Raw genomic sequence first — 11827 nt, 5'->3', positions numbered from 1 at the left:
CATTATAGTAGGCGTCCGACGGCATCCATCTGGATGAAATTCGTCGCAGAGAGCAGCTCCCTTTTGGGTGGAACATTGTTCTATAAAATCATTACAAGTCACCTATACGACTGTCTAACCAAGACAACCACGTAGCCGTTTCCCGGACAAGGCTACCCCTCACTTAACTGACTAATCAGGTCAAACAAGTGTTCGCAGTAACCATCCGTGTCAACCAACCGACTGAACTACTTGGGATAAGAACAGTCGGTATCTTGTGAGTTAATAGCCAACAAACATTGGCAAATAAAGGGGAGCAACCGGTACCCACCGCTTGATACCTCTACTACTCAGTTACCCGGCGACTAGGTAACAATCATGTTTACTTGGTCACTCCTTAAAAATTTAGTATGAGACTAAAAAGGTGTTCATACAGTGCCTGTTCACACTAGGTTAAATGTGGCGGGAAATAGTCGGCCTGGACCGACTAGAGTCTCTAGCTTAAAAAAAAACAACAAAAAAAGCAAGGTAGGTAGGAAACCACCTTCCTACTTGGATAAAGGGGATCCAGTCTTTAAAGTGGCCGACTGATCGCTTAGCCTGGAAACAGACAACCAGTCGTCCAGGGGCATAGGTGGTGTGATTAACTACCTTGTATCTGTCCGCAACTATCGGCCATGCAAAACAGTCGGTATAAGTATGCAATTGGATATCAGAGTTTCGATACTTAACAAATTTTAACAAATTTTAACAAATTCAAAACGAAACAAATTCGAAGGACTGGCATAAACATTCATACCCCCGGCCCCTTGGCCGGGTAAAAGATACAAAAGGAAGCCGGTCATGAAGACCGGCAAAATATTCAGAACCCCGGCCCCCTGGCCGGGTAAATAGAAACAAACGGCACGCAGGCCGTGAAAAGAAGACATAAAGCTTAAGAAGGGGGCAGATCTTCAATAATAGCAGTTGCCGCCTAGTCAGCACTCTTTTTGCTAGACTCGGCTTCAGCTGCATCCTTCTTCGATGCATCACCCCCAAGCGGCACAAGCGCCACTACCGGCTCCTCCTCCTCCAACGCCTCGTCCTCAGCAGCCGCCAGGATCTCTTGATTATATCTATCAGAACACTAGCGGTACGTTTTTTCCCAGGAGGAAAAGTCGGCATTAGGGAAGAGGCGGCCTCAGGTCAGGTGCTGGATTTGAGCAGAGTCTTCCATCATCTCCCGGACCAGCTCTTTCTTTTCTTGCTCGGCCTTTGCCGAGAGCTCCTAAGTAAGACTCTTCTCCTGGGTCACCAGGCGTTCCTTAACGTGCGCCAAGGATTTCTCCAAGGTGTCGTATGAGGACATTTTTTGGCGAAGAGGTCTCAGCTCGGCCTTGAGATTGTTGATGGTCGCCTCCAGCTCATTATTTTTCTTCTGGGCCGCCTCTAATTGAGCCCGAATGGCAGAAGTAGCCTGCGCCTGATAATAAAGAATATCAATTGTCAAAATCTCATTTTGGGCAATTTGAAACTTTGCCTTATCACAGTCAGAGGCGGCCATAGCTTTTGCAGCCTTTACCTCTTTGTTCTTCCTGTCAAGCGGCTTGCGAAGGCCGTTCACTCGGAGCAGGGCCTAAGTAAAAGGGAACAGGCGTCAGTTTCCAAACAAAAAACAGGCGTCCTGGAATTTAAATAACCCAAAAATATGCTAAGTATACCTCAGCAAGGACCCCTGCAATCCCGTCTAGGTCAAGGGTGCCGAATCCCCTGACCGCCTCCCTTTCAGCTGGAGGGACGGCTTTGATCATAGACTTGGCCACCTCGACCAAGTCCGGCTCCTTAGGGTCGGCTGCATCAATCATAAACAAACGAGTTAGACCTAGTAAAGAAGGGAGCAAGTCTAAATTCACAAGGACAGCTTCATACTTCTAGGCGGCCCGATTGGAGTTTTAGAAGGAGTGGACGGCTGTTTCTCAGCCGCCGCATGTTTCCTGGCAGAACCAGGAGAGCTCGCAACAGTCGTCCTCCGGGTCTTGGAGTCCGGCTGTTGGGAAGAAGAGGCACTTGGAGTGCCCGCCTAAAAAAAAAAAAACACACTCGGTCAGTATATGCATAAACCCAACTCCAAAAAAAGAGTGAAAGGTTCGAAGCTCACCAAGGGCGCCCCTTGTTGGGGGAGTCGGTTGAGGACTGTTGCATGATGGAGGCTCGCAACATGGCCGCCGCAGTCTTGGAGGCGGTAATTTTGCTCATTGCGTCCGCTGCAAAAACAAATAGCAAAGTTAATAAAAAGTCATAACAGTAATGCATGGAAAAACAGAGTATTCGACAGGCCGGCTACCTCTTGAACACCGACTGCTAAGGCCACAGGCGGCCAGAAAGTACTCGTCATAGAGCCATTTGAAGCTCGGGACGCAGTACAGGGGTACTTACTCTCGTACCCCTGTAGTAGAGTCGACCCTCGACTCTACTTTAAAGAGTTCTTTATCCAGAATCTCTTTCTTGGCTTTGGGGGGAACAGGCGGCATACTACAGCCGCCTGCAAGAAGAGGCGGATTCCTGTTCCACTTGTTGAAGCGCTTGTTCAGCTCTGTGTCTGAACTTTCAATGATAAGGAAGGTGTTTCGCCAATCCTTCCACTTGTTTGCTTTACCTCTTGTCATGAGGTAGCCTCTGTGGCTCGTCAATTGATACCAGCCGGTACCGCCTGCCTTAGGGGTCCGGCTGAGGTAGTTCATGTGGGCGAAAGCCTCGAAGTTTGGCTCCACCCCGTGCAGTTCGCACCTGGCCACATAGCCGAGTACGTTGACCCAGGAGTTTGGGGCTAACTGTCATAACCCCAACCCATACCCATCCAAGATCCGCTGAACAGCCGGATGTAATGGGAAGCGCAGCCCAGCCCTGATGGCCGCCTCGTAGCAGCCAAAGCAGGCGCCATCATAACTAGTACCAGCCGGCCAGACGACTGTGTCTTCTGGATCCGGCACGAAAACTAAAAAGCTGGGGCCCATTGTGTGGTTCGCAATAAAGCTCCCCACTTTCTCTTGCATGGCCGTAATCCGGCCCCGTGGGACAGTGCAGTAGTAGGGGGTAATTTGCTCTCGGTAAGAGGCGGATGGCTCCGCCCAATTGTCCCCCTTCTCAACTGCGTGAGAAAGCCTCGCCTCTTGTAGACGGCTGTTTTTCTCTTCTGTGTCCAGAGAAGCATGACCAGAAGAGCTAGACTCGGATTCGTCCTCTGACGAGTCCGAAGAGGACGACTCCTCCCCTCTCCCAGAGGGGCCCGCCTCCACTCCTTCAAAAGGAGCAGGAGAGAATGTAGACTTGTCAACTGTAAAATTGGAAGGGGTCACTTTGACTCCTCCCTCAGAACTGTCGGCTTTCAAGCCCCTTTGGTTCACTTCCACATCTGGCGCCTGGTCAGATGTTTCACTAATCGGCACCCTGTGGAAGGAGTCGTCTGAGTTCGAAATCCTAGCAGTTCTTTTTGTTCTGGCCATCATGTTCTGCATAGACACAGAGACAGTCGGACTTTGTATATAGGGCAAAGATGGGTCCGGAAAAGGGCAGGCGGCACTCCTAGTCCTAGATTCAGCCGTCCCCGGTGACCGGCTGATCACTAACCTAGGTCGTGTCGTGTGCTTCCGTGGTGCCATTTCAAAAAAGAATAAAATAAAGAAAAAATTAAGAGTAAGAGAACCGACGGTTACCTGAACGAGTGAAGTTGACGGAGTTCTGGAAATCTTGTGTAGTCGGCTTGTCAGAGCAGGCGGTAGGCAGAAAGGGTCCGAAATGTCAGAGCAAGTTCAGGGGTCCGAATGTTCTCTCTAAAAAATGTGAAAATGACTGAAGTCAACACCCCCTTATATAGGCGAAGTGAGAAGTCGAAGGGTCACTTCCAAAATTCAAAAATTGGGCGGGAGAATCTCTCGGCCTTTCGCCGAGTGACACCTGTAGCAAGTCGTCGCTTGTCACAGTGCGACACCTGTCACAGGTAACACGTGACCAGTCACGTGCCACCTGTGAGGGGAAAATGATTAGGGGATTTTGCTCCCACCAATTGGAATGCGCCACATGGGCCAATCAGGTCCTGCCAAGTGTCCCCCAGTTGGGACTGTCAGGGTTTGCCACGTGGCACACGCCTATTTGTCAACCCTGGACCTATTATGTCATGACACGTGGCATCCTCCATGCCTAATGGAGAAACCGGCCACCTAGGCCCAACTTCCAAGGGAAGCCCAATCAGCCCTAGGTTAACCTAAACCTAGGATTGGCACGTTTCCCAGGGTTATAAATACCTCCATTAATCCTCATTAAGGGGGATTACGCACATTTAACACTCTCACCTAGAGAGACCCAATCACTTTTATTTCCGCATTAATTACTCCTTAATCAAGTACTAACTTGACCGTCGGAGGCGGATCTCCAATCATCCGGAGCATCCGTTTGTTTTGCAGGTACAGGCGTCCGGTTCCAGTCTCGGAATTGTAACTCTTCCGCAGGACATCAGAAAACCCCGAAACAAAAAGTATATTTTTTTTAATGTAATTTATAATGCCACTTAATTTATTGTTATTTTGTATTTTATTCGTTGTTATTGGTTATATGACAATAATATGATATCTTTAAAAAAAATGTAAATATGATATTTCATTGATTACATATTAGCATAAAATCTTTAATGTGAAAAGATAATAATTTTTATTTTAAAATAATTTAAATCCTAAATCATTACTCATAGAACAAAATCAAAAATAAAAATAAAATTATAATAATCAATTTTGAAAAAAATTGTAGAACAAAGTTGACTTTAATTGAGGGAACGTAATCACCCTGTAATTAAAATTAAAAAAATAAGTTAATTTTATGACTTAATTAAGCTACCTAAATCACAAAAAATTTGTTTTAATCATAAAATTAATTGATAAAAACTAAAAGGTTCATTAAAAGATTTAATAATGTAAACGCTTTATAAAAATATAATACCTCCTCATCCAATAAGATTATCAAGCGAGAAACTCGTACTTTGATATTCCAAATATTTTTGCTCGAATTTAATTCTCTGATTAAATTAGATCTGCATGTAAAAACAAAATTCAGTAAACAAAACATAAACATAAAATCATTAAGTATCCCAAATAAACATAATTTAATCAATAATCACAAATATACATTTAAACATGGGTTTTAAAAATTAGGCTAAGAACTAACCAGCAATTGATGACCTAATAAAACGTGGCAAAATTCTTAAATCTCATTCGTCACTTTTGTTTAGGTGGCAAACGAATTTTTTAATTCCAAAATAAGATAGAAATCTAATTTTTAATTGGTAGAAAATATATCTTTGCTTATGTGGCGCGCCGAATGCTCTTAAAAAATGCCTACTTTATTTATATATATTAGATTTACCAAACTAATTTTTTTTTTCTCATTACAACTTATTTTTACTGATTTTCTATTATTTTTTAAAAATAAATTAAATATATTATAAATGGATCTTATTTTAAGGAACTTTATAAAATGAATTTATTATGGAAATAGAACCGAGTTATAGGATATTTTTTTTATTAAAAGTTATGATTAATTTAGTATGTTAGAACTATTAGAAGTATATCGATAATAAAACTCTATACTACATTTTTATTTTAAAAAATCTATCCAAAATCCGCTTACTTAGTATCATATGTGTCACAATATATATATATATATATAACATATCACTAATAAATAAAATCGGTCTCGCAGCCAGGCCACAAGACAGCGACACTTGACATTCCAGTTATTCGCCAAGTGTCACGCCACGTAGACGGCAATTAGGTATTATTGTGACTCATATGATGGTAAGGAAGATAAATTTGGATAGATTTTTTAAGATAACTTGTCGTATGGAGTTTTGTTGCCAATATACTGCTAATGTTTCATATATATATATATATATATATATATATATACAAAGTTAATCATAACTTTTAATAAATATCCTATACCTCGGTTCTATTTCCATCATAAAATTCGTTTTAAAATGTTCTTTTAAATTAGATCTATTTATTATATATTAATTTATTTTAAAAAATAATAGTGAATATTGCTAAAAAATACTTTCAATTGAGTAAAAGTAATTTAAGTTCAATAAAAATAATTTCAAGTTAATAATAACATAAACATATTTAATTTATTAAAAAAAAATAGAGAATATGTAAAAATAAGTTCTAATCAGTAAAAAAATTTAGTTTGCTAAAAATACTTTCAGTTCAGTATAAATAATTTAAGTTTAATAAAAATAATTTCAAGTCAACAATAATATAGATATATATTTACAAACAAAACTATAAAAAGTACACTACTATATGAATTATCAAAAGTGAATATATAACTGTATTTAACATTCACGCCAAAAGTTTATCCTAAATCTTATCTACCATCTGGGCATTGCCCAGGCACCAAATTAGTATCATATCACTAATATATAAAGCCGGTCTCATAACCAGGCCACGAGACAACGATACTTGGCATTCTAGTTTTTCGCTAAGTGTCGCGCCACGTAGGCGAAAAATAGGTAATATTGTGATACATATGATACTAAGTAATCGAGTTTTGGATAGATTTTTAAGATAAAATTGTTGTATAGATTTTTATTATCGATAGAATTCTAATATTTTGATATATACAAAATTAATCATTACTTTTAATAAATATATCCTATAACTATGTTCTATTTCCACCATCAAATGCAATTTAAAAAAGTTCCACTACTAGAAAACTGTCAATCAACGACGGAAAAAATCCGTCGGAACACCATGAAATTCCGTCGGAAAGCACCGTCGCATTACGCTTTGTAGGAATTTTGCGATATTCCGTTGGAAATTCCGTCGGAAAGGTCTATTTCGACGGATTATGTTCTGTCGGAGTCAAGTTTGACTTGATTGGGAAGTCTGTCGCAAGTTTCCGACAGAAAATTCCGTCGCAACATGCCAAGCTTCCGACGAAATTTTCCGTCGGAATATTCCTGTTCCGACGGAAAATTCCATCGGAATCTACTACCTTTCGACGGAAATTTCCGTCGGAAAATTTAATAGAAAAAAATAATAATAAAAAAGGCCCCACCCACCACCCCCACCACTAGGCCACCCCCTGCCCCCATAACCCAGATCCCCACCCACAAAACTCCTACAACCCAGATCCCCACCCACCAGCCCACCCCCTGCCCCCACAACCCAGATCCCCACCCACAAAACCCCCACAACCCAGATCCCCACCCACGAAACCCCTCTAACCCACAACTACCCACAACCCACCACCACTACAACCCACCACCGAATACCCAGATCTACCCACCCACCTAAACCACATTCCAAAAAAAAAAAAACAAATTCAATATCAGAAAAAATCAAAATCCAAATCAAAATAAAAAACAAAATCAAAATCAAAAATAAAATCAAAAACACGACAAATCAGAAAAATCGGAAAAAAAAAGCCGAAAAAAAAACAAAAACACGAAAATAAGAAAAATCAGAAAAGAAAAAAAAAACGAAAAAAAGCCGAAAAAAAACAAAAACACGAAAAATCAGAAGAAAAAAAAAACAAAAAAAGCCGAAAAAAATAAGAGAAAGAGAATAAGAGAACTTACCTTGAATTCCATCAAAACCCCTAATTTGGCTTGAATTTGGGTTTTAAAGGTCAAATTCGACCATGAAAACTCTAGATCTAGGGTTTTCATGGTCGAATTTGACATGAAAAACCTTATTTTGTTCTTTGAAAAACCTTTAGAAAGCGGTGGTGGTTCGTGTTTGCGCAGCGGCGGTGGTTCATGGTTGCGCAGCGGCGGTGGTTCGTGGCTTTGAAAAACGAATGGGAAGGAGAAGGGGAAGGGGAACGATAAGGAGGAGAGAGAAACAAAGGGGAAGGAGAAGGAGGAAAGAGAAACAAAAGGAGAAGGAGGAGAGAGAAACGAAAGGAGAAGGAAGGAGGAGAGAGAAACGAAGGGAAAAGAGAAGGAGGAAAAGCAGAGAAGGAGAAGAGAGAGAAAGAGGAGAGGAGAAAGAGAAACAAAGAAAATGAGGTTTTTTTTTATATATATGTTAGAACGTTCGGACGGAATTTTCCGTCGGAAAAATAATCCTTCGGAATATTTTGGTTTTCCGAGGGAATATTCCATAGGAAATTTCCAACTAAATATTCCGTCGAAAGCCTATTTTTCCGAAGGAATTAATTTTCGTCGCAAGAATTCCGACGGATTTTCCGTCGTAACGTACCTAATCTGACGGAATTTTCTGACAGACCCTAATTCAGTCGAAAGTTCGAATTTTCCGACGGAAGTTAGGTTCGTCTGAACAATTCCCTCGGAAAACGGCCTATTTCTAGTAGTGTTCTTTAAAATAAGATCCATTTATAATATATGTTTAATCACAAACATTTATACGTAGCTGGCAAAACCGTGTCACCAACTATTACAAAAGTTACTTCGTTAGTGCTATAAGGGTTACTTGGTTAGGTTATATTGGTTACTCAATCAATGTTATAGATAGGGGTTACTTACTCAGTGTTAGAGGTTACTCAGTTAGTATTATAGGGGTTACTCGATCAGTTTTATAGCCGCATACAAAATGCGTTGTTATTTAACTTATTTAAGAAAATATTAAAGAATCAATAAAAATAAGTTTTAACCGATAAAAAATAATTTTAATTTGGTGAAAATTCTTTCAGTTCAGTGAACATAATTTAAGTTCAATAAATATAATTTCAAGTTAATAATAACATAAAAGTACACTATTATCTAAATTTAAGACATATGATATCGTATGTTTTAATATCCTACGTTATCAGAACAAATTATTTGACCGTATTTAACATAAAAATATTATCCTAATATTTTATCAACCTAGGCATCGCCCGGGCACAAAACTATCATATCATATCACTAATAAATAAAGCCGGTCTCGCAGCCAGGCCACGAGACATCGACACTTTGACATTCTAGTTTTCGCTAAGTGTTGAGTCACGTAGGCGACATATAGATATTAATTGTGATTAGATTAGATGTCACGTTAGATTAGATTGAATAGATATGTTTAGAATAAAAAAAAAAGTATACATAAAATAATTTATAATTCTTTTGATTTTTTTTATCTTTTTATTGACGATAGAATTTTACTTATAACAACACACCACATATTACAATTATGAATATCTAATTAACAATAGAATTTTACTCCTATACGAATAACCACGAAATTATAATTATAAATATGCCCATGTATCACAATTTTTTTTTATTTTTTTATTTTTTAGTGTACCATTGATTTACCATTAAAGCTTTTGAATCAGGTATTTTTCATATTCGGTTGTAATGATTTTGTATATGTTTGTGATTTTGTTGATGAAATTAAGTAAAAAACTACTAAAATTAGGACACAGCAAAAACTATATTATACAAGGGAATCTTGAAGTGAATTCAGATCAATGTTAGCAAAGTCTTTGAACTTTACAGATTTTACAAAGCCTCCGTAACCCCATTTACCAGTCATATATTACAAATGGTCCAATTAGGCCAATAATATAGTCTATTGATTTTACGTGTAGGAAAAATAATTACTTTTAACTTTTTATCTATTTTATTATTTTTCTACCGACACACTCTTCTTTTCACAAAATTATACTCCCTCTATTATTTTAGTGCCCAATTAAAATTTAGCACATATGTCGACATAGAACTTAGATAAACAATATCCACTACAAGAAAACAGCTTGATTCTGACGGAAAAAATCCGTCGGAAACATCGAAAATTCCGTCGAAAAATGGTCTTCCGACGGAATTCTCTCGGAATCAGTCTGTTCCAAACCCTTTGTAGGAAATTCGACCTTTTTTCCGATGGAATTTCCGTTGGAAGGCTAGTTTCTGACGGATTTATTTCTGTCGGCGCATTTTTGGCTTTAATTGAAATTCCGTCGCAATTTTTCGACGGACATTTCCGTCGGAGTTGGAGAGGTATCCGACGGAAAATTCCGTCGGAAAAGTCTATAAAAAGAACAAAAAAAAAACAGCTAGAACCACCCACACCACCCCCCACCACCACGTCCAACCCCTTTTCCCACACCACCCACCACCACCACCACATCCAACCGAAAAACCCACCCACCACCCTAACCCGTATCCCCTCCCCACCACCCTAACCCGTATCCCCTCCGAACCACCCAAATACCACCACCGAAACCACCACCCACCTCGCCAGATCTACATACTAAATTCGAAACCACCCACCTTAAACCACCCAATTAACCCACCTAATTGAACCCACGACCCATCATCTAAACCCACCTAATTCGAACCCACCCACCTTAAACCACCCACGACCCACCGTTTATCACCTAAACCCATCCAAACGAAACCCAGAACCACCAACACCGAACTCCAGCAGCCACACCACCCACCAAAACCGTATATATCAAAAAAAAAAAAACTGATTAAATAACAAAAAAAAATTCAGGAAAAAAAAAACATAACTTAATTCAACCACACAAAACCGCAAAATTGGGTTTACGAGGTCAAATTCGTCCATGAAAACTCTAGATCTAGAGTTTTCATGGTCGAATTTAACTTGAAAACCTTTGTTTTTGGCAAATTTGTTGTTGTTAATGTCGGTATTAGTGGTTTTGGGTGAAAAGGAGGACGAGGAGGGAGAAGGAGTTGTTGTTGGTGTCAGTGTTGGTGGTTTTGGGTGAGAAGGAGAACGAGAGGACGAGGAGGGAGAAGGAGTAGTTGTTGTTGGTGTTGGTTATGGTGGTTTTGGGTGAGAAGGAGAGGACGAGGAGGGAGAAGGAGAGAGAAGAGACGAGGAGGGAGAAGAGGAAAGAGAATAGAGGAGGACAGAGGAAAGAGAAGAGAGGACGAAGAGGAAGGAGAAGAGAATAGGAGAGGAGAGAGAAAGAGAAGGAGAAAAGGGAAAGAAAAAGGCGGATTTCGTGTTAGGGTTTCCTGTTTGTTTTTTTATTTTTTTTATTTTTATAAATTAGATTCTGACGGAATATTCCGTCGTAAATTTCTGACGGAATAAAAATCCGTCGGAATATATGGTATTTCCGACGGATTTTAATTCCGTCGGAAAATTAACTTTCTGACGGAATATTCCGTCAAAATACCCATATATTCCGACGGATTTTTATTCCTTCGGAAATTTCCGAGGGAAAAAAATCTGTCGAAATTTCTTATTTTTCCGACGGAAATACGTGTCCGTCGGAAATAGTCCGTCGAAAATCGGTCTATTTCTTGTAGTGATCTTAATTATATATATTTTTGTATGTATAATTCACAAACATTGGTCGAAGTAGACCAAGTGAATATAGTGCAACTTACAAAAGTAGAAAATAATAATAAACGCTCAAAAAGAATAGTAGGCAGTGTTTCTACTCTCTTTTTTTATCTAACATTTGAAATAAAATATAAATACTAATTATTATTATTATTATTATTATTATTATTATTATTATAATAATTATAATTATAATTATGATACAAAGCATGCCTACAATTACGTACACTCTTTAAAATGGGTATACGGGGCAACGCTCGGGGCACGTACTAGTATATATATAAAAGGGAATTTTTTCCTGAGTCTTTAGAGAGCCACATAAGATTTAATTTTCTTAGCGCGCCATGTAGGATTATAAATTTTGGTGGTAGCCAATGAAATAAGATATTATTAATTTCTTTTAGAATTAAATAATTCAAATGCCACGTAAGCAAAATTGGCGAATGAGATTTAAAGTTTAATTTAATTAGATATAATATATTATCTTTTGAGATTAGGAATTTTATCTATATATATAACGAATGAGAGAAATTCACAATTTATTTTTAAATAAAAATATT

Source organism: Chenopodium quinoa, unplaced genomic scaffold (genome assembly GCF_001683475.1).
Source record: "Chenopodium quinoa cultivar QQ74 unplaced genomic scaffold, ASM168347v1, whole genome shotgun sequence".
Classification (NCBI taxonomy): domain Eukaryota; kingdom Viridiplantae; phylum Streptophyta; class Magnoliopsida; order Caryophyllales; family Amaranthaceae; genus Chenopodium; species Chenopodium quinoa.
Note: the sequence above shows the minus strand (reverse complement) of the source record.